This window comes from Rattus norvegicus, chromosome 12 (genome assembly GCF_021556685.1).
Source record: "Rattus norvegicus strain SHRSP/BbbUtx chromosome 12, alternate assembly SHRSP_T2T, whole genome shotgun sequence".
NCBI classification, from domain to species: Eukaryota; Metazoa; Chordata; class Mammalia; order Rodentia; family Muridae; genus Rattus; species Rattus norvegicus.
The window spans coordinates 3929580-3951657 of NC_141545.1; the positions used below are offsets into that span (position 1 = coordinate 3929580).

Here is a 22078-nt window from a genome sequence, read left to right on the forward strand (position 1 = left end):
GTCACTCTCAGCGGCGACCCCACTGCTGGCACAAGTGAAAGAAAAACAAGCCCAAGCACACGCGCCACTGCAGTCGCCAAAAATATCGCGCGCGCCGCTTCCCGTCAGGCTCTGCGCTCACCTACGAATTCCCAGTGCCTTAAGGTCCCACGCTCATCGAAGAGCTCTGTGTGCCCTCAGTCCAGGCTCATGCTCGATGGAGCCGGGGTGGGGAGGATACATGCAGCCATTCCGCAACACGGGCAACGCGGGGAGGCGCGTAACGCGGAGGTCCGGGCTCCACCAAGACCCCTCAGTCCCCTCTCGTGGCTCTTCGGAGGCCCAGGCACACCATGATCTGCCCGCCCATCGCCTGCTGAGCTGCACGCTGCCCCCTACAGGCTGCGGGGACCTGTTCAGGCTCCACTACGAGCATTGGGATTGTGTTTGACAATCTCCTAAACCGGCTCAGCAGGGCACAAGCCACCCCCACCTGTCCTCACCTGAAGGCATCCTGAGGGGGCAGCTAGCTCACATCCCACAGGCAGGCCGCAGGGCACCGGGCCATGGTCTTCGTTCTGCACCTTGCTGCCAGCCCCCCACTCACAACCCGGTCCCTTGCCATCCTGCTCCCACTGAACTTCCTCAGTGGAGCAAACCCATTTCACATACAGAAATCAATTCCTTATATGTCCCTGGACTGCTAAACCCAACAGGACAGAATGAAGGGGTCTTCCTGTAGGAGTTCTCTAAAAGTGATGTTTTCACTAATCACCTAAAGGATCCTGCCACTCCTGTAGTGGACTCTAATCTTCTGCATTTACATGTCAATTAAAAAAATTGATGTAGCAACAAAGATTCTTCAACCCTTTCACTGAGAGCTCTGAACTGAGTAGGGGCATCCTGAGAGTCATACACCCAGAATGGGTTGTTGTTTTAGTTGTTTGTTTGTTTGGTTGTTGTTTATGGACTTACTGTCTAATTCACAATTGCCCTCCAAAATGAACACTTGTCTAGTTCACTCTAAATTCCCAACAGATCGTATCAGGGAGATTTCGTTGAAATAAACTTGGGATTTAAATTAAAACCTTCCCCAAAGCATCTTGGCATATCTGTAACTAATGATGCCAGAGACCCAAGACCTGTACCAGGTTCTGATTGATCCCTGACCTAAGTACTTGTCTCCCACAAACTCCTGCTCACACGTGGTTTGGAAAGATACTGGCTCCACAAGCAGCCAACGGTTTGGTACCTTGATATGGTAACAGGAAGAGACATGTTCTTGGAACATGCAATTCTTGGCTCGCAACCGGATTTTTAAGCTCAGTTAAGAGGTTTTTTTCCTTACAAACAATAGAGTAAGCAAGTATTTCTCCTCCTTCATGCCTATGCCTCTTCAGTTACTACGGGATTTCCATCACGCCTGTTCTGTGAGGAATGGTGTTCAAGAGATTGTAAATAGTATGCCAAAATTTTTGCTGAAGTGTTTTCATGGCACTGTAAATTTCATAGAAGTTAGAGTTCTTTACACATCCACTTATGAATCCATATTGACCTATAAAACATTTTAGTCTTCTACTACAGAGTCAACTAACTGGGACTCAGAGGGGCTCACAGAGATTGAACCAGCAAATAAAGAGCATGCAGGGAGCTAGACCTAGGCCTCCTACATATAGTAGCAGATGTGCTAATTGGTCTTCATGTGGGTCTCCTAACAATTGGAGTAGAGATTGTTGCCAACTATGTTGCCTGCTATTGGTTCTTCTTCCCCTAACTGGACGGCCATTTTGTGCCTCGGTGGGAGAGGATGCACTTAGTCTTGTTATGAATGGAGGTTCCAGGGTGTGGCAGTACCCAAGTGGGACTTCCCCTTCTCTAAGAAGAAGGGAGGAGGAGGAGGTAGTGGGGGAAGGATTTGTAAGTGTTGAACTGGGAGGAGAAGAGGGATGAGGGGCTTATTGGGATGTAAGGTGGAAAAAAGAAAAGAAACAAGGAAAAAAAAACAAGAATCCCTAAAAAATAAAAACTGCTTTAGTCTTCTAAATCTAAGCTGCTGATTCCAAAGAGGGAGAACTAGAACCCTGAGAGAAACAGATGATCTCTTTGAAAAAGAGAGGTGCCTGCTTAGCAAACAGAGACTGTCTTAGAGAAGTGCACTCATCAATTCTGAAAGGCAGGTTGGTGTAACAAGGATCACAGGTTGGGAATATTCCCAGGATGAAAATGAAAGAACATATGAGAACTAGGGCCTACCTTGTGCAGCCAGCTCAGTCATCGAATGCAGGCAAGAACAGAACAGCAGAGAGGACTGAAAGGTGTATTAGTGGTCCTCCTGGCATGTGCGGCTGATTCCAAGCCTCAGGTAAGAGGCTTGAATTCTAAGAATTCAAGAATTCTAAGAACATCTAAGATTTCTGGGGTGAGTAGGGCATCAGAGAGTAGTTCACATCCAGCTTGTCCGCAAAGCATGCTTATGTCCCTCTGAGCTGACACCACGCCCTTGTGACAGAAGGAAAAACAGCATAGCAAGAGCAGGCACACATTTATTCCCATTTCACAGACAAGATGCTAAAGCATAATTGAAATTATGCAGCTCTTCTTGAGCCAACCCCGTTTATGTCACCACTGATCAATTTCAAGGACGCCATCCACTAAAGTACAGGTCAATAGAATGGGTAGTTGTAGACAGGACCATCATTTCCAGAACAGTCCACGACAGTCACCTGGATAGTTAATACCTTAACCAGAGCACTGAGGTTTGGAGAATGCCCATCTTCTTGTTCTTTCCCCATTTTCCTCCCTGGAACAACAGGACAACAAGATACTTCCGAATATCCAGGAACCATCACCATCTTGGTAAGCTCGAGGCTCGTCCATGTAGCTCAGCAAAGAAGCAGTGAGTTTGTATCAGGCACCTGGTTTCGTTTAAAGGTTTCTCAGAGTCACCTCTCTTAACTCACACAAATACACATGGGCTGTTACTGCTCTTTCCCCATTTTATGGAGAGAAATAAGGAGTCAGGATGATGAGTGTCCTGACAAAGAAGTGAGATCTCTCTTACACTCCGGAGTAGCTTAAACCCCACCCTACTCTACCAAAGACATCTCCAATCTCTGAACTGCACAGAGAAGACTCAGCTGCCTCCTCCACTCCTCCTGTATTTAAAGGAGTGTGAGTCTTGAACCTCCAGGATGATGGTGGGATGTAACTAAGGCAGAAGGATTCTGGAAGAAAAAGATTAAAACCCGAGCTTCCTTTTACTCCAGCTGCTCCAAACTAAAGAACTGGTGGGGCTTGAGCTCGGTCCCATCTGGTGGACATCTGACCTCAAGCTCCTCTGGAAGCAACAAGGGAACATTTGAGATTAAATGAAGGAGACACAGAGAGAACTGCTTGTACTAATTTCACCCTGGTCGGGGAGGAGGCTAACGAGAGAACTTTCCCCAAACTGCCTGCCAGAGTCCTATTTCATTTAGATGATGCAATGGCTTATCTAGGAAGTCCAACAAAGTGTCTCCAATCAGCCTGTGACAAAATGTACCTCAGCAAGGCCATTGACTGCACAGGGTTGGCTACATAACTCAGGCAGGAGGGCTCTCTGCAAAGGGCAAGTGCTGAGATGACTAAGAATCCCAGGACACTGAGAGCAGATGATCAGCAAGAATTAAACTGAATGCTGAGAATAGGAACCTATGGGTGGGTCATAACATCCTGGAAGCTCCCTCTGTAAGCACATATGGGAACAGCAGGGGACCCTGAGAAATATGACTGCAGGTGAAGGCACTATAATATATGACAGAATCTTCAGACAAATTGAAAAGAAAGTCCACGGCTGACAGGGGAACAGGAGAAGTAAAGCAGACTACACAACATATGGAGAGTATACCGAGAACAAAGGGTTAAAACATGCTCTTTCGTTACACAAACTAATTGTATATAGAAATAGACAAATGCCCTTCTGCTGAAAGAAGAAACAAGAGCATCAATTCTATGACAGCACATTCTCCCATTACATTTACATTTAAATAAAAAGAATAGTGTTCGACAGAGACAAGGTCACAAAAATAAAAGCCAATGTTCGACACTAGTCCTCTCAGAAGGAAACTGGAGTAAAAATGAACACAGATTAACTCTGTACCCAAAATGCCTAGCACGGAAGTAATGAGCCAAAACACAGTAAGAAAGTAAAAACACAATCATATAAAATAATCCAACACAAAAGTAGTATGCATTCTGACAAATCAGGACAAACTGGCAGACTATTAACCACTAAAAAAACAGCAAAAAGGTACTGTGATCAGCGGAACATTAAATTGATTTTTATTACATTTTAAGAAACACTGTTCAGTGTTAGTTATTTAGCTTAGTGGTAAAGGGTTTGGCCTGGGTTTCATCCCTAGCCTGCAAACAAAGGAACCAACAAAAAGCCATTATTCTGAGCTGCAAGTGAATGACTAATTGATTTAATAGTCATGCTTTCCTGATCTTGCACAGGCATGTAATAAAAACACAGAGTCAGAAACAGAAAACAGTTGGGTGAGCTAGGTGATATTTTCCCAGTACATTAGTTATGAGTTCTTCCAAAGCTTTTAAAAAATAAGTCATTCCTATACTACTTAAATTGCTCTAAGATAAAGTTTTAAGGTACAGCATGCTTTCTTCGAAACGGTATGAATTTTTTGAGCCCCAACTTCATCATAAAAGTACAAAACCTCAGTAACATTTTACAAGTAAAGAAAAAGAGGAGGGAACCCATCCAACAGAGAAACAGTCAAGATTCTCCCTGGAGTAGACTGTTTGTATCTGTGTACTTGATTATAAAATATTAGCAACACAAGTATGGCTCCTTCTACACCAACTGCCACTAAGTACCATTTGGACATTCCATCACAATGTTCTCAAGAAGAAAGATTGCAAACAAACACAAAAAAGAATGAAATTTAATATCTTTTTTTTCAGGCTGGAGAGCCAGCCGGCTTGGTGGTTAAGAGTGCTAATTCTCCAATGCTCCCAAGTTCAATTCCCAGCAACCACATGGTGACTGACAACTATCTTTAGTGGGATCCAATGCCCTCTTCTGTCTGATGCTCTCTTCTGACATGCAGGCACACTTGCAAACAGAGTGCTCATGTACATAAATAAATAAATAAATCTTTAAAAACTAAAACCTTCTAATCAAGTAAATGTATCTACATCTAGAAGCTAGAAAAGGGTCACAGCAATATTAAAAATAATTCAGAAATGGTAAAGGGATATAAGGGAGTCATAAAATCACTGGGCAAGATGGTGTATGCCTGGAATCCCAACACTCACAAGGCTGAGGGTGGTGGATTGCCTTGTGTTCAAGGCTAGCCTAGACTACAGTCTGAGACCTTATATTAGAAAGCAAAACAATTGGGGAGGAGATAGAGAGAGAGACAGAGAGACAGAGAGACATAGAGACATAGGAGTGGGAGACAAAGACAGAGACAGAGAGAGACGGGGACAGAGAGAGACAGAGACACAGAGAAAGACCTCGATGTCATTTCTTGCACTGATGACAAGCTACTGAAGAATGTGAATGTCTCCTACCAAACACTGTGATAATGCTAATGACAGAATGGGTTTCTTATTATGATACCATAAAATGTAGGTGGAAAAGTAAAAGAATGTATAATAAACAAAAGAGAAATCACACATTGGAAAGCCTAAATTTAGAAGTCTATGTATGTTTCAGTCATAGGGGAAGGGATGAGATGATGTGGGGGAGAGAATAATTGGAATAAATTGTATATGTGTATGAAAATGTTAACTAAGAGCAACCAATGAACAGAGAAAAGCAGGTTTAATTTACAATGAAATTGAGTTCCTATATGACACTATGTAACATTTTGTAAATATTAATTACACTAATTATCTGCAATAAAACTCAATTGTTATTAAAGATGTGGTTGTGTTCATACGAATTTCCAATATTTTAGAATCTTTTTATTTATTTGCTTATTTATTGATTGATTTTTTAAGATAGGGTTTTGCTATGTAGACCAGGTTGACCTCAAAAAAGAGATCCACCTGCCTATGCCACCCAAGAGCTAGAATCAAAAGTGTATACTCACCCATGAAATTTACATTCTGAAAGTGATAATAAAATTACACCTATCAACTTGGTACAGTTACTGAACAGTGATCAACTTAATAGAAATATCAGAAACACATTTAAGGCATTAGGTTACAGTTGTCAAAGGAATCTTGAGCGGCATATATAATTCAAATCATCTAGGAGACACATTTTGAAGAAAAAAACCAAAAAGTAGGTAAAGATAATTGAAATATTTTTCATCTATTAAACATTTTAAAGTGCATTCTATATGAAGGCTGTAAGTGATATACTTCACATTTTTGCTTATATACCATCCTCAATTTTATGTGCATTCTGCAAATATTGTCCATGTTTATTCAGGCTCTTAACATTTCCCCATGACTGATGACATTCACAGAAATCAGATTGAGCAAACTGTATATGTTGATGTATAATAGAATTGGATTCTAACAGTATAGCATAAAAATATGTATATATAACTTCCCATATATGTGTATATACATATGTAAATGGCTAAAGAAAATGAGTATCACTATATCATTGTGGTAATGTTTTCGACAAAATTCTGAGAACGTTGAACTGGCATCAAATAGTGACTAGATTGGCAAAAAAAAAATTCCACAAAGTAAAACTCTCATAAAGAATCTAACAATACTAGCAAAAGATACAAAAATATTAAAGTCTCAATGAAATACTGTATAATATTTTCTCAACTCTAGAATACTGTATTTTTGTACAACTATCAATAAAAGGCATGAATTATGAAGAATTCAAAAGTAGTGCAGTATAATTATGCAGTGGTCATTACTGTTGCATACTATTTTATGTAACTGCATACACTCTCTTTTTTTTGTTCTGTGGTCTAGCGATGAACTTGGGTAGATTTATGGGGAACCATTGCATTGTAGACTTAAACTGGATTAATTTAGGGGATAGTAAGTCATATTTTGGTAAAGTTGTTTTAAAAATAAATCTTTGGATATTGGTACAGCAAGTGATTCTCCCTGAAGGAAAAACCAGACAGCAGGAACCTAGACCACTGCTGTCCATGAGTTATTTTTAGATGATAGAAATATTCAATATCTGCTGTGCTTCTGGCTATGGATTCTGGCTGGCTGTTTGCCTCCTGCTTTGCCTGCTGTGACTAAAGAGGAAGATTTTAGTTCTAAGTTTAGTTTGTCTCAAATAGCCATGTGTGACCAGTGGGTGCCATTTGGACAGTGTAGCCACAGAAAACTGAAGCAGTGTAACCAAAGACTTGCCTAGGAGTCAGTTGACCTCCTAGAAGTGACTTGGGAAAACGTTGGCAATGATAGCCTCTTGGGGAGCTTACCTTTACCAAAAGCAAACTGTGAATCCTTTACTCTTCTGCAATAGTCAGAATGTAACTGGTCTCACACCCAAGCCAACCCTCACCAAAGACAATTGAGAGGGAGCTTAATCACTGTGTCCTTTAGATTTCAGTTTAGTAAGCACTTCCTTCAAAGTGGAGCAGACTGAGATTGCCAAGTCCTTTGCGTGGCTCCAGGGACTTGGGCCTGACCGGGAGAGAGGAGGAAATGAAGAATGACATTGGACACACATACATGGGGAAGGCTGGGTCCATAGGCTGGAGAAAATGCAGCATCCCAGAAGCTCAGCATGTGTATTATATAGTTGGCCAGAAAGCAGTGATGTTGCACACAGCAGGAAGGAGGTAGGCATTACTTGCAGATAAACAAGGAGGGGAGGACTATGTATATGTAAATGACAAGGGGCAGATTTAACTAATCTCAGTAGGAGCAGTCTCTGCACGGAGCAGTCTTCAGGCTGTAAATATCCAGATGGGGCCAGGGAGAAAGGTAGAGTAGACTTTTTCTGCACACACTATCAACACCATCCTGAGAAGGATTTGGCACGTGTCTGAGCCTCAAGGGGCATGGGGGCCTTTGCCTTTTACCCATGGATAAATGGCTTTGTGTCCTTGGCATTTACATGCTCATGCTTACTGCACACATCCACTCAGGGCTTCACTTCCTCCGGGCTTCCTCTGCTCACACAGTGAGATCTCAAAAGAAAAACAGAAACCAAAAAAACAAAAAATGTGCAGTGAAGTGGTTAATTCTCTAAGGTGTACAGATCCAGTTGCCTAAATCTAGGACTTCCTCACAGGCTACAGAAAATCCTGTGGACCTAAAATAAGAAAAAAAAATTAAATAAATAAAAAAAATACAACGACAACAACCAAAACAAAACAAACAAACAAACCAAAAAAAAAAAAAAAAACCAAAACACCACTACCAACAACAACAAAAACAAAAAACAAACAACCAAAAATAAAAAAAAAAAAGACCCATGCTGCCCGCAAAAAATGAAAGGGAGAAAAAAATTCTTAAAGTTTTTCATAGAAAATTGTTTAAGCAAAACACACGGGAATTGTACATAAAGGCGTTAGTGTGCTGAGATGTGAGGCCTACTCACAGCATGCAGCAATTGGAAGTCTCAGACAACTTAACAGAAGAAGACTACTAATTATTCTTTGTGACCACTCTCCACATACTACTTACAACTTAATATTAACCTTCATAATTGAGTTGGGGACAGTATTCACCATAGCAGCTAATTGAAGCATTAGTGCACAAAGACACACAAACACACACACACACACACACACACACACACACAAACACACACTCACACACATGCACACACATTCAAACACACACACTCACATACACACTCACAAACACACACACACAAACACACACTCACACACATGCACACACATTCAAACACACACACTCACATACACACTCACAAACACACACTCACACACACACACACACACGCACACTCAGAGGCACACAGGAGAAATGTATATTCTATGAAGTTTCTTGGCATATTGATTTGTAAGCCTCAATGCTGGAGTATTCTTGGTTTTCCTTAAAGGGGGGGCGGGGTCAGGCCTCATTTTGCCCTTTTTGAAATGACAGATATCTGTGTGTTTAACTTACTCTGATGGCTGTTCAGGCTGCCTCGGCCTATTTTACAGCATCCAGGTCACCTTGGTAAGGACAGTGGTTGTTCTTCTTATTGGCAACTGGTTTGCATCAGAAGAGTTATTCGCATCCTTACCAATATTAGAAGTTTGGTGACACAAGCACCTTGACAAACTAAAATTATTGTGGTTTTGCCTTTCTGGAGGACATTAAAATTTACATGTTTTGGATATCACTTTTTTTTCTTAGGATTTAGTCCTGTATTAGTGCTGTTCAAATGTGGCCATTCAGCCAGCATCCCTTTGCTCCAGGCACTCAGCACTCAATTCCAGTCACTGATCTGGTGCATACTTGGTCCCAGAGATGGACAGCAGAGGGACTTGACACACAGCATCCACACTGCTCCATTGCCTTGATTTTGTAAATTCTTTTCAATGGCTATTTCTTGATTTATAATTACTACAATAATGACTTGTCTTGATATTTCGAGATAGGATCTTATTACGTGACCCAGGCTTGCCTTGATTTCCCAATTCTCTGGTCTTAGTCTTCCACCATTCCCTGATTCTCAGTTTATTATTAGAGGTAGTTGTATGGCTCTATTTTCTAATCAAATGTTCTTCTGGCTTTATTACTTTGCCCTTTCCACAGACTTTTATTAATTATGCAAAGTAGATGGTATTTAATATTTAAATACTGGTACATTAACTCATCAGTCCCCAAGACAAGTCTGAATTAAACACTCATTTTCATCCTCACTGTGCAATAAGGGAATTGAGTCACACACAGGTAAAATAACTTCTCCACAGTTGAACATCTAACCGGTGTGAGAGCCAAGGTTTGAGTCCAGCTACAAAGTAGATTGGCATATCATGGGTTGGTCTAGTCCTGCTGTATATTCAAATGCTAAATTCTGTACCCTAAGGTCTGGTTGCTCCAGGACAAGGAGATCCTCATGTATACCAGATGTTTGTTTGTTTCTTTGTTTCTTTGTTTGTTTGTTTTGTCTCCCGAGTTATCCCTTACTGGTTAATAAAAATCCCTACAACATGGGCTGCGCAGAAGAGAGGGGACAGAGCAAAGTTTTCCGAGGCTTGGGGGCTCAGGCAGGGTCCAAGAGGAGAAGGAAAGGACATGGGAAGAGAAGGAAGGAGACACCACCCCATAGGGTAGGTGGATCGTGAGTATATTTCCATGAGGGCCAGAATGTTAGAACAGGTGTGTCCCAGACAGGGCATGGCAAGCCATACCTCAGGGTTATTGACAGGGAAGCAGGAAAAATAGCACAGAGGGTTGATATCTGCCCAGTTCTAGTACTTACAGGCTTATTATAAATCTAAAAGTTTTGTGTCATTATTTGGGAACTAAATGATCTATGGTGGGGTAGAAACCCCCTAATAATTTACTGTGGCAATGGCCACTCAATTATTGTGGTTTTAAATATAACACACATTGAATTTCACAGTTCAGATGAGAGGCTTTTTATATTTCCAATGTGACTGTACACCTGAGGTCTTGTCAAGATAGAAAGAAGTAACATGGCAGAAATAGCTAGAACATGTTAAGGTCACCACACCGACCAAATGAAATCTACAAGCTATACAGACTCTGACGATGAGGAGAAGGCTTAGTACTCTCTAGGAGTCCCCTTCCCTAGACTTGGGATAATACTACCAGTAAGCCAAAACTATATTCCTCTTTCATTTCTCATGGAGCCAGTGGTAGACCCACATATATGATTTCTTTGCCTGCAGTGTTTTTTTTTTTTTTTCCAAGCGCTGCCCTGTTTGAGGACTTGGAAATGGTAAGCACCATCAGAGGAAGGTCAGCATATGAATTCTGTGTAACTCTGCTCTGACAGCATATAGCACAATCCTATCAAGTAGTGGAAGCCTTTCGAGAAAGATTAATAAACCTCTAGGATCAAAAGGAAGCAACCCGAGGGCCACATGGCTATAAATCAAGTCTGAAACCATAGCCCAGTATGGAAGTTCAGCCTTGGATCTTATGTCAAACAGCATTAGCATCCAAAAGAAAAACAAAACTGAAATGGCATGGTGGCGGGGATATATAAGTCATGTAGAAAAATCCCAGGGCAAAGATATCTAGGAAAGACACATATCCACAAAGCTTTCACCAAGAATCCCTATTCTGTGTTCTACAACATTATATATTGTTGTGATTTGCCTTGGAGTTCTCTCTGACTTTGTAAAATAAAGGCAAGAACTCGAGATTTGGGCAGAGGGAGGAGTCGGGAGTGAGAGGGGAGGAGTCAGGAGAGGGGAGAAGTCAGGAGGGGAGGAGTCAGGAGGGGGAGGAGTCAGGGGAGGAGAAAGGAAAGAAGCGAGGAGAGAGTTGTCATGGGAGAAAGAGAAGCTGGAGACCTGGCAAATAAAAGGTGCAAGGGATGAGGGATTTGGGAGCTAGGAATAGGACAGTGTAGGGTGGATCTGCCCAATCTAGACGCTAGATTGTTTTATATTAATTGAGTTGCGTTTTCATTGTACTGGCCGATTCGCGTTGGAGAGGAAACTGCCACAAACTGCAACAAAATGGCGCCCAACGTATCCATTAGAACTCACCTAACCTGAGATAAAAGTTTACTTCCCTCTCACCCCCAGAATAGGGCTCTGATAGAGATCTAGGCAGGAGTACTGGTGGATTGGGAGGTGACTGGGTCTGAGGGGTCTACGGAGAACTGCAGAGAGGCTCCCTTCCCTAAACCCCAGACAGAGAGCTAAAGCCGAGGGCATCATCTAGAATCGAGGAAAGGGATAGGAGAACCTAGAGCACAACTGCCTGTGAGGGAGTTTTCTGGCCAGCATATTGAACAGGATTCCTGAGATCACCACACGACCAAGCAAAGCCGGAGACAACCCAAAGAGGCCCCTCTCTGGGAACAAAGAATCGAGAGGACTGCACATGTTCTGAGGTGGAGGGAGAAAAAGGTATAAAGGGCTTCAGATCAGGTACTACTATGATGTAAGAGAGATATATAACCTTTTGATACTTAAAGATGAGAAACACAATGAATATTTTTGGGCCTTATGGGATGATAATTTGAATGGTCTGATGGTTGTGAATTTTGAGGAAATAGACACTTTATCATTTACCAGTATTGCAATATTCATTCTTCTGTTTTACTATGTCTTCTCAAAAGACAGGGACCTAAATAGCAAATTTCTAGCCTTAGAAAAGAAATTACAAGTAATGCTAGAACAGAAATTTCTGAAATTTATACATGACTCTGAACAACAGAGAGATAAGCTTAAGTCTTGGCAACAGGAGCTAGAAGAGGCACTAGAAAAAAGATTTTGACAACTCGTAGATCAAATTGAACATCAGGGAGATACAGATAGAATCTGGAAGCAAAGTCTAGAGGATAACTTACTAAAACTAGCAAATCAAAATAAGGCAGAGGCTGCAATATCAGAATTACAGCATAAAGAGAAGCTAAGATTATGGAAGCAGGGCTTAGAACAGAAGATACAAGTAATTATGGAACAACATGAACAACAGAAAGAGAAAATTAAGTCTTGGCAATGTAGCCTAGAAGGAACAATTGAATTGAAGACACAGGAAATTATAGATCAGAATAAGAGACAGAAAGATGAAAATGAAGGTGGTAGACAGGAACTAGAAAGCATGTTAGAACAGAACATACAACAGCTCACAGGTCATACTGAACAGCAGAGAGAAAGTAATGAGGTTTGGAAGCAAGACTTGGAGAATAACTTTTTAAAATTAATCAATCAAAAGATAATGGATAGCAGATTATTAGAAGTACAATATAAAGAAAAATTCAAAGTGTGGAAGCAAAGCCTTGAACAGAGAATTCAGGAACTCAAGGAACAGGGGGAAAGACAGAAGGAGAGATATGAAGCATGGGTACAGACTTTAAGAGAGGAATTTAAAATTACAACTAAAGAAAAAACTCAGGTAGAGAAAGAAGATAAAATTAGGGAAAGCCATCCTAAGGTTATTAGGAAACAAACTTTAGTCTATCCAGTTAGTGTACAACAAAGGCCTCCAGACGATGATCATCCACAGGGTTATGAAGAATTTGAATGGCAACCCATGGATGTGTTAGAATTGAGGAAATTTAAGGAAAGCGTAACTAATTTTGGAATGCATTCACCATTTGTAAAACAAAGATATGGTAAGAACAATTCTAGAACCTGCTGAAAATTTACAATGGATTTCGTGGTGGAGAGAAGAAGTGAGGGAGATAGCACGACAAAATAGAGCTAGGGGCAGAGAGATTTCCACAGATCAACTGCTTGGTGAAGGCTGCTTTGCTGAAGTAGAGGTGCAGGCTGTATATGATGAAGAAACTCTGGCATGGTGTCGATTGTCAGCCTTAAAGGCCTGGGACAAAGTCGCAGAATCAGGGAAAAGACTTGAAACATTCACTCAAGTCATACAAGGTCCTAAAGAAACCTTCCCTGACTTTTTACAAAGGCTTACCTCAGCTGTGGAAAGGAGTGTATCAGATTCAGCGGCAAGAAAGGCGATAATTGAGTCTTTAGCCTTTGAAAATGCAAATACCAAATGCAGGGAAGTAATCAGACCACTGATGGCGAGGTTTGCACCAATAGATGAGTGGATGAGATATACAGCTATTGTTGGATCTTGTTCTCCTGATACGACTGTGATAGGAGAAGCTGCCACTGGGCAGCTAGAGATGACCCAAGATTTCAAATGTTTTAATTGTGGTGAGCAGGGTCATCTCAGATATTACTGCAAGAAAAACCAAAGGAATACCAAAAGGGGGACTATGCCTCCTGGAATGTGTCAAAGATGTGGCAGAGATAGACATTTGACTAAGGAATGTAGAGCAATAACAGACAGATGGGGCCACATACTCCCAAAAAAATCCCAGGGGGGGCTCCCGCAGGGCCCAATGCCCGGCAGGGAGAGTTCTCTTCCTCAGAACAATTAAACGGCACGACTTCAAAAATAGATGTTCTGGGACCAGAGGAGGCTGAGGGAAGTCCTATGGACAATTCCAAAAGCCTCAAAGGGAGCAAAAACGAATATTTTGGCAAACGTCTATAGAGGACCAAAGGCCAAAATAAAAATACTGGTAAACAATATTGAAATTGAAGGAATGGTTGACACTGGAGCAGATGTTACCATCATCTCTCCAAAATCTTGGCCCACTAGTTGGCCACTTCAAGGAATGGATATGCAGTTTCAAGGTGTTGGCACTTTATCCCACATGAAACAAAGCACCAGGTGTCTTAAATGTATAGGACCAGAAGGTCAGGTAGGAAAATTAAGGCCATACGTGGCTGATATAGCCATTAACTTATGGGGAAGAGATCTACTACAGCAGTGGAAAACTCAAATTAATATCCCCTCAGTTTCAGGGTCTGACCCCGAAATTCATCAGGCTCCTAATAAAAACTTTAAATCAGTCAGGGAATGTTATCAAGGACAGTTAGAGACTGTCCAAGCTGTCCATAAGCAAGATACAGCAGAGGCTGACAATTTAGTGGTACCCCAAGGAGCCACTGCTGTTAAGACAACAACAGCCTTGCCACTAAGGTGGCTGACTGACCAACACATCTGGATTGATCAGTGGTCTATGACAAAAGAAAAACTACAGGCATTAGAACAGCTAGTCCAGGAGCAGCTGGAGGCTCAGCATATAGAGGAGTCCACCAGCCCTTGGAATTCTCCAGTATTTATCATTAAAAAAAGGTCTGGCAAATGGAGGGTGTTGACAGATCTCAGAGCAATTAATAAGATTATTCAGCCGATGGGTTCCCAGCAGCCTGGGATCCCACTGCCTTCTTTGTTGCCTAAGGAGTGGCCTGTTATAGTGATTGACTTAAAAGATTGTTTTTTCACTATTCCTCTACATGAAGGCGATAAGGAAAGGTTTGCCTTTTCAGTGCCTACCCTCAATAGAGGTCGCTCCATAAAAAGATATCAATGGAAAGTCCTGCCACAAGGAATGTTGAATAGCCCTACCTTGTGTCAATATTTTGTACAGCAGCCATTGGAGATGATTCGCAAACAATTTCCCCAATCTATTATTTATCATTACATGGATGACATTTTATTGTCTGATTCAGATATAAATATCCTGGAAAGAATGTTTGATGAAGTGAAAAAAACCTTACCTTGCTGGGGATTATGAGTCGCCCCGGAGAAAATACAAAGAGGGGATTCTATTAATTATCTAGGGTATAAAATAAGTCTACAAAAGATTAGGCCACAAAGGGTGCAAATCAAAAGAAATCAATTAAGGACACTTAATGATTTTCAGAAACTACTGGGAGATATTAACTGGTTGAGGCCTGTGATTGGCTTGACCACTCAAGAGTTGAACAATTTATTTCAAAAGTTACAAGGCGATAAAGATTTAAATAGCCCAAGGAAATTATCAGCTAATGCTGAGAAAGAGCTAGCTTTGGTAGAAAGGAAATTGCAGGACACACATCTAGATCGTATTGATCCAAAGATGGCCTGCATATTAGTCATCTTACCCTCTACTCATCCCCCTACAGGAATTCTCATGCAGAGGGAAGATTATATCTTAGAATGGATATTTTAGCACATAAACGGAGTAAAAAACTGAAAACCTACATTGAGAAGGTCTCTAAATTGATACTTAAAGGAAAATTGAGACTTCGACAATTAGTTGGAATGGATCCGAGTGAAATTGTGATACCTTTTACTAATGCAGAAATTGCCTCTTTGTAGGTACAAAATGAACATTGGCAAAGAGCATGCAGTAACTTCTTAGGAGAGATTAACAACAGATGCCCTAAAAGCAAGCGACTTCAGTTCATAAAACGAACTAACTGGATCCTCCCTCGTATAATAAAGGGAACTCCAATATCAGGAGCCCCTACATTTTACACTGATGCCAGTAAGTCAGGAGAGGCAGGATATAAATCAGAAAATGTTCATTTATTTACTTTATTTCATCGAGCATACGGTGGAAGCCGGAAAATGAACAGGGAAACTAGGCCAACTGAGAGCTCCTTTCATTTTGTTTCAAAAAGGAAGAGCCAAAGAAGCAACACTCCCTGGTTTTCATGAAAGGAACAGAATGGGAAAAGTTGAAACATCGGCTGGCCACTTAATACTTTGGCTTTTAATAAAAGGCCCAACAAATCTACCTCCTATTTGGTAAAAAAGAGAATAAAAAACCACAAAAACGTTCTGTCAGCCAACTTCCCTTTAAACCTCTGTTAAACAGAAAGACGGTTTTTTTTAAAACATCATTTTAAATATTTAAATATGTATTTGTGTGTGTGTGTGTGTGTGTGTGTCTGTCTGTCTGTCTGTCTGTCTGTCAGTGTCTTCTGTATGGAGAGGATGTGCTATAACACTCGAGATGGGGTGTTCCGGGGCCCACGGGTGATGCCGCACCGCCGCCCCAGTCAACCTCCCCGCAGGGCCTTCCCAGCGGTCCCGTAGCTGGTTTCTGCGCACCGCCACGGTGGAAGTGCGCCCGGCGGAGGCAAGTAGCTGACCCGGGGGCGGGGGTGGATGGTGGGGGTGGGGATGGAGGGTTGGGGCGGTCACCCACCAACCCCAATCCCGGCCCAACCCACGCGCCCCCACCACACCCCGCGCCCTCTGCCTGAACGCGCGCCGACCCCCTTGTTAGGAGGAGCGGGGACGGAGACAGCGGGACGCGTGGAGGGGGGAGAAAAAACACGCAGGTGGAGGGGTCGGTAGGAACGGGGAGCTGGAAAGATCCGCTGGGATCACCAGCACGGCCGAACACGTGCCGCCGGGTTGAATCCTCCCAGCGGACTGCACTGACGTCACCCGTTTACCTCTTAATGGTTTCACACCCTCTTTAACTCTCCCTTCAAAGTTCTTTTCAACTTTCCCTTACGGTACTTGTTGGCTATCGGTCTCGTGCCGGTATTTAGCCTTAGATGGAGTTTACCACCGGCTTTGGGCTGCATTCCCAAGCAACCTGACTCCGGGAAGACTCGGGCCCGGCGCTCCGGGGGGCTGCTACCGGCCTCATACCGTCCACGGGCTGGGCCTGGATCAGAAGGACATGGGCCCCCCAGGAGCGGCGCCGGGGAGTGGGTCTTCTGTACGCCACATTTCCGGAGCCATGGCATGCAGAGGGCATTCGGCGCGGGGCTCTTTCACTAGCCGTTACTGAGGGAATCCTGGTTAGTTTCTTTTCCTCCGCTGACTAATATGCTTAAATTCAGCGGGTCGCCACGTCTGATCTGAGGTCTCCGTAGAGAGGGGAAGGAGGAAAAGAAGGCGTGGGTGGCCGCGGGCGGACGGGTGGAGAGGAGAGCAAGAGGGCGCCAAGGTCCCAGGCCGGGGCCTGCCACCTCTCTACCCCGGCCAGCTCCCACATCCCGGGGACAAGTTGCATAAGCGCACAGACGCTGCGGCATCCCTCCGACTGGCACCAGAGCGGTCTGCCCCCGGCGGGGGGCGGGGGGGGAGGAGAGATACCTGAGACCGGCCCCAGCGGATGTGGTATGCCCCTCCACCCCCATCCGACCCTCCCAGATCGCTCTCTTTGTGAGCACTGGTGGGTGCATGGCGGCGATGGATGCACTGAGCCAGTGGGCGGGGCCCGCCTCCCACCAGACCAGAGGCTCGGTGACCGATCGCGGCGACAGGGCCCGTCTCGCGCCCAGGCACCCGACCAGCCCACGCCAACACGTCCCCACTGTGGGGGAGAGCGGGCGAGAATGGGAGCGGGAGCGGCTGAGCGAGCAGGAAGGAGCCACGAGGAGGGTGGCCGGCGAGCGGCACTGGTGGACGGGGAGGACAAGGCCCTCGCAGACCCACCGGGCGTGGAGGACCGCCAGACGCCGCCCAGATCTGAACTTCGGGAGACGGATGGCCGAGGGGAGAGGCCCTGCGAGCAGAGTCCCAGCGGCGCAACGCGCCCCCCCCCCCCCGCAGCAAAACCGCAGGGGGGGGGGGCGGCAATTGATCCTCAAGCAACTCCCAGAAAGGTGTAGCCCCAGGAGGAACTCAGGGCCGCAAGTGCGTTCAAAGTGTCCATGATCAATGTGTCCTGCAATTCACATTAATTCTCGCAGCTAGCTGCGTTCTTCATCAACACACGAGCCAAGTGATCTACCACTAAGAGTCGTATCGGTATCTGGGGTGTGAGCGAACTTGTATGGGTGCTAACAACGGCACCAGCTCACCCGTCCGCCCCTGCTGCATGGGAAGAGAGGGGCCAAGGCGAGGCAGCTCCACCTCAGGCCAGCCAGCGGGAAACTAAAGGATACATGTGAAATGAAAAAAAAAGACAGGGTCGGCAACGGAAAGGCAGGACACATGGGACATGGGACGCCGCCACCCCAGCACCCGGCAGCGGCCGGCCAATGGGCGGGCAAGTCGGGCGCTTGGGCTGGGACCCCACGGGCGCCCAGAGGGGGCTCCAGACACGGACCCCCGACCGCCACCTCTGGAAGCGCAGGCAGCCGGAGGGGGCCCGCTGAGTCTGAGGGAGCACCAGGTGGGGGGAAGAACCGGGAAGCCCTCCCACGGATGACCTACGGACTGTAGGGCGACCTCCCCCCCCGGGTTTTAAACCTCCACGCTGGAACAGGTCAGGTAGGTACCGGACAAGAGCGGGGCGGCCACGAAGGCCCAGACGGCGGGGTGGGTGCGTGAGCCCACCCGTGGCACAGGCACCCCCCGCACGCGACAGAGCCACCCCAGCACCGTCAGAGCGGGAGAGCTGTGGCGGAGGGGCAGCAGGTGCCATGAGGAGAGCGAGCGCGTCCCGGCCACCGCCCGGGAAGAGATCATGTACCGCCCCCGGTGCACACGAGATGAGATTACGGAGCCGGTCCAGAGAGAGGCAGAATGACCTCAGTACTCCGAGGGCCTTGGCTGGCTGGCGGGCAAGGGAGGTGCAGGCGGTGGCGGTGGAGGCAGCAGTGGCAGAGGCGGAGGCGGAGGCAGGCGCACGGAGGCGAGGACGGAAGCAGAGGAGGGAGGGAGAGAGAGAGAACAGAGGAGGTCCCTGGACAGACCAGACCCGACCCCCCACCGCACTGCTCTATAACGTCCCCCGCCTTTCCCGAAACGCTCACTTGGCCGACCGGCCGCAGCGCGCGCCAAGAAGGCGACTGGGACCCGGGGACGCGCCTCCTGGTGAGAGGAGGGACTCACATGGGCCTGAGAAAGGACCGGACACCCCCTCGGCCTTCTCCGTTAATGATCCTTCCGCCGGTTCACGGAAACCTCTTTACGACTTTTACTTCCTCTAGATAGTCAAGTTCGACCGTCTTCTCAGCGCTCCGCCATGACTGTGGGCCTACCCTGGCGGGGCCGATCCTAGGGCCTCACTAAACCATCCAATCGGCAGTAGGGAAGGGCGGTGTGTACAAAGGGCAGGGACTTAACCGACGCAAGCTTATGACCCGCACTTACTGGGAATTCCTCGTTCATTGGGAATAATTGCAATCCCTGATCTCCATCACAAATGAGGTACAATGGGTTACCCATGCCTGCCGGCGTAGGGTAGGCACACGCTGAGCCAGTCAGTGTGGCACGCGTGCAGCCCCAGACATCTAAGGGCATCACAGACCTGTTATTGCTCCATCTTGGGTGGCTGAATGCCACTTGTCCCTCTAAGGAGTTGGGGGACACAGAGTGCTCGGGGGTAGTGTAACTAGTTAGCATGCCAGCGTCTCGTTCGTTATCGGAATTAACCAAATATATCGCTCCACCAACTAAGAACGGCCATGCACCACCACCCAGGGAATCGAGAAAGAGCTATCAGTCAATCCTGTCTGTGTCCGGGCTGGGTGAGGTTTCCCATCTTGAGTCAAATTAAGCTGCGGGCTCCACTCCTGGTGGTGCCCTTCCATCAATTCCGTTAAGTTTCAGCTTTGCAACCATACTCCCCTGGAACCCTAAGACTTTGGTTTCCCGGAAGCTGCTTGACTATCATGGGAATAACGCCTCCACATCGCCAGCCTGCTTTTGTTTAGTTATGTACACCCATTTGTTTTTCTTTTTCTTTCTCTATTTCTCTTTCTTTTTCTCTCATTGGGGGAGGGGATTTTTTAAATTCACATTTTAAATATTATCCCCTTTCCTGATTTGCCCTCTAGAAACCAGCTATTATTTCCCCTCATGCCTCCTGTTCTATGAGGGCAGTTCCCCACTCACCCACTCACTCCTTCCAACCTGCCCATTCTGACAGTTCCCTACACTGGGGCATCAAGCCATGACAGGACCAAGGGTATTTGCTCCCATTGGTGCCTGAAAAGGAAATCCTCTGCTTCATATGCAGATGGAGCCATAGGCTCATCCTTGTGTATTCTTGGGATGGTTGTTTAGTCCATGGAAGATCGAGGGCAGGGGTTTGGTTGGTTGATATTGTTCTTCTTATGGGGTGACAAACCCCTTCAACTACTTCAGTTCTTTCTCTAACTTCTCTTTTTGGAACCTTGTTCTCAGTTCAATGCTTGACTGCAAGCATTCTCTCTCCCTTCTTCCCTCCCTCTCTTCTTCCCTCCCTCCCCACACTGCTCTATGTTTCTATGTTTGTGTGTTTGTGTGTCTCTGTGTATTTGTGTGTCTGTCTGTCTGTCTGTGTGCCTGTCTGTATGTCTTTCTAAGTGAATGTCACTTTTCTTTTCTTAGATAAAGTGCTGAGATAAGAGTCTTACCCAAGCTATGCAAATACGTCCTTTAGGTTGAGGCCAGAGTATTTTTTCCCTCTGTTCTACTATTTATAGACCTAATACTAGGAGCTTCTAGCCTACATGTAATCCAACCTTCCAAGCTGCCTGATTCAATATGGTTTCTCTTGGCATCTTCATGAGTTGTTCTACTTGGACTCACATTAATTTGGACAATGTGTAACAATCTTCTGGATCCTTCTAATTCTCCAGCTTTTTCTGTTTTCCCCCAGTGAATAGTTTGTTCTCTCAGAACCTGAATCTGTAAAATTATGTCCAGAAAGCTTCTGTAAACACATGCCACACACGACAACTTCTCTTTCTTGCTCTACTTCTCTCTGTCTTTCTATTATCTATTTTTGTCTCTCTTTCTCTACTCTTGTGTGTTCTCTTATTCCGAAGCTGTTCTCATGTGACTTGGGCATATTTTATCTGTGATACATTCTGTCACTTTTTTCTTTGAATTACTACCTTACGTGGCCCTCAATTATATGACACTTTCAAACATGGCTACTTCCTTATATGAACTAACCTTACAATGTACAATCATTTTGCTAATATTTATCTACCTAGTTCTTACCTGGACCTATTGGTTGTAAAGAATTAACCTTACAGGATGCCTATATTTATGGCAGAAACTTTCTGACCTTTCATATAGATGTCCTGTGTCTCAAAGATGGGGGTATTAGAATAAAATTATTCTACACATTTTCTAGAACGTTGAAAGATTCAACTTAAGTCTTATTTTATGATCCCATTAGGAGCCATCAGTCCAAAACACAAAATCACTAAAACAAATCCTAGTTGCATCAGGTAGGGTGGGAAGATATCCCAGTGATTAAGCAGGCGGGAAATGTTAGAGAGACATGGGAAGAAGATTGTTTATTGGTCTATATTTATGGCTTGCTCAGCCTGTGTTTTTATAAAAGCTAGAACAATAAACCCAGCAGTGGGACAACCTACAGGGAGCTGGGCCCTCCAACGAAATTATTGAATAAGAAAGTGCCCACAGGCTTTTTCATAGGACAATCTTATGAAGAATTTTTTTCTTAGTTAAGATTTCTTCTTCCGGGCTTGGGGATTTAGCTCAGTGGTAGAGCGCTTGCCTAGCAAGCGCAAGTCCCTGGGTTCCGGAAAAAAAAGAAAAAAGAAAAAGAAAAAAAAAAAGATTTCTTCTTCCTCTTCCAAGTTATCTCTAGTTTTATATCACATTGATAAAAAACCTTCCTATATAGTTTGTAGGTGAGAGTTTGTGGGTGTATATCTCTAAGCTTGTGTATTGAAGTGATATTAAAAATTTTACAAAAGAATGCCTAATAATAACCTGTGTGTGTGTGTGTGTGTTTCTTTAATTCCGCAGGCTTTCGCCCGATTCTCGGTAC

The 22078-nt window shown here is 44.6% G+C and overlaps 1 protein-coding gene, 1 long non-coding RNA gene, 1 other non-coding gene and 1 pseudogene across 6 annotated transcripts in view; 1 reads left to right on the top strand and 3 right to left on the bottom strand.

Moving 5' to 3' along the window:
- Rcn1-ps1 (reticulocalbin 1, pseudogene 1) overlaps positions 1–339 on the bottom strand; it is a 39406-nt gene extending 39067 nt beyond the window's left edge. For both annotated transcript variants that reach the window (XR_015634474.1, XR_015634475.1), the window contains exon 1: positions 122–339. This is a non-coding gene — a long non-coding RNA (reticulocalbin 1, pseudogene 1). The remainder of the gene's footprint in view (positions 1–121) is intronic.
- The window catches only part of LOC148001969 (uncharacterized), a 955959-nt gene that overhangs the window by 669179 nt on the left and 264702 nt on the right, over positions 1–22078 (top strand). The window lies entirely within an intron of this gene.
- On the bottom strand, positions 17989–18141 carry LOC134481426 (5.8S ribosomal RNA). The gene has a single exon (XR_015634983.1). It is a non-coding gene; the product is annotated as a 5.8S ribosomal RNA (ribosomal RNA).
- LOC148001979 (18S ribosomal RNA) lies at positions 19220–20133 on the bottom strand (annotated as a pseudogene; the record flags this gene model as incomplete).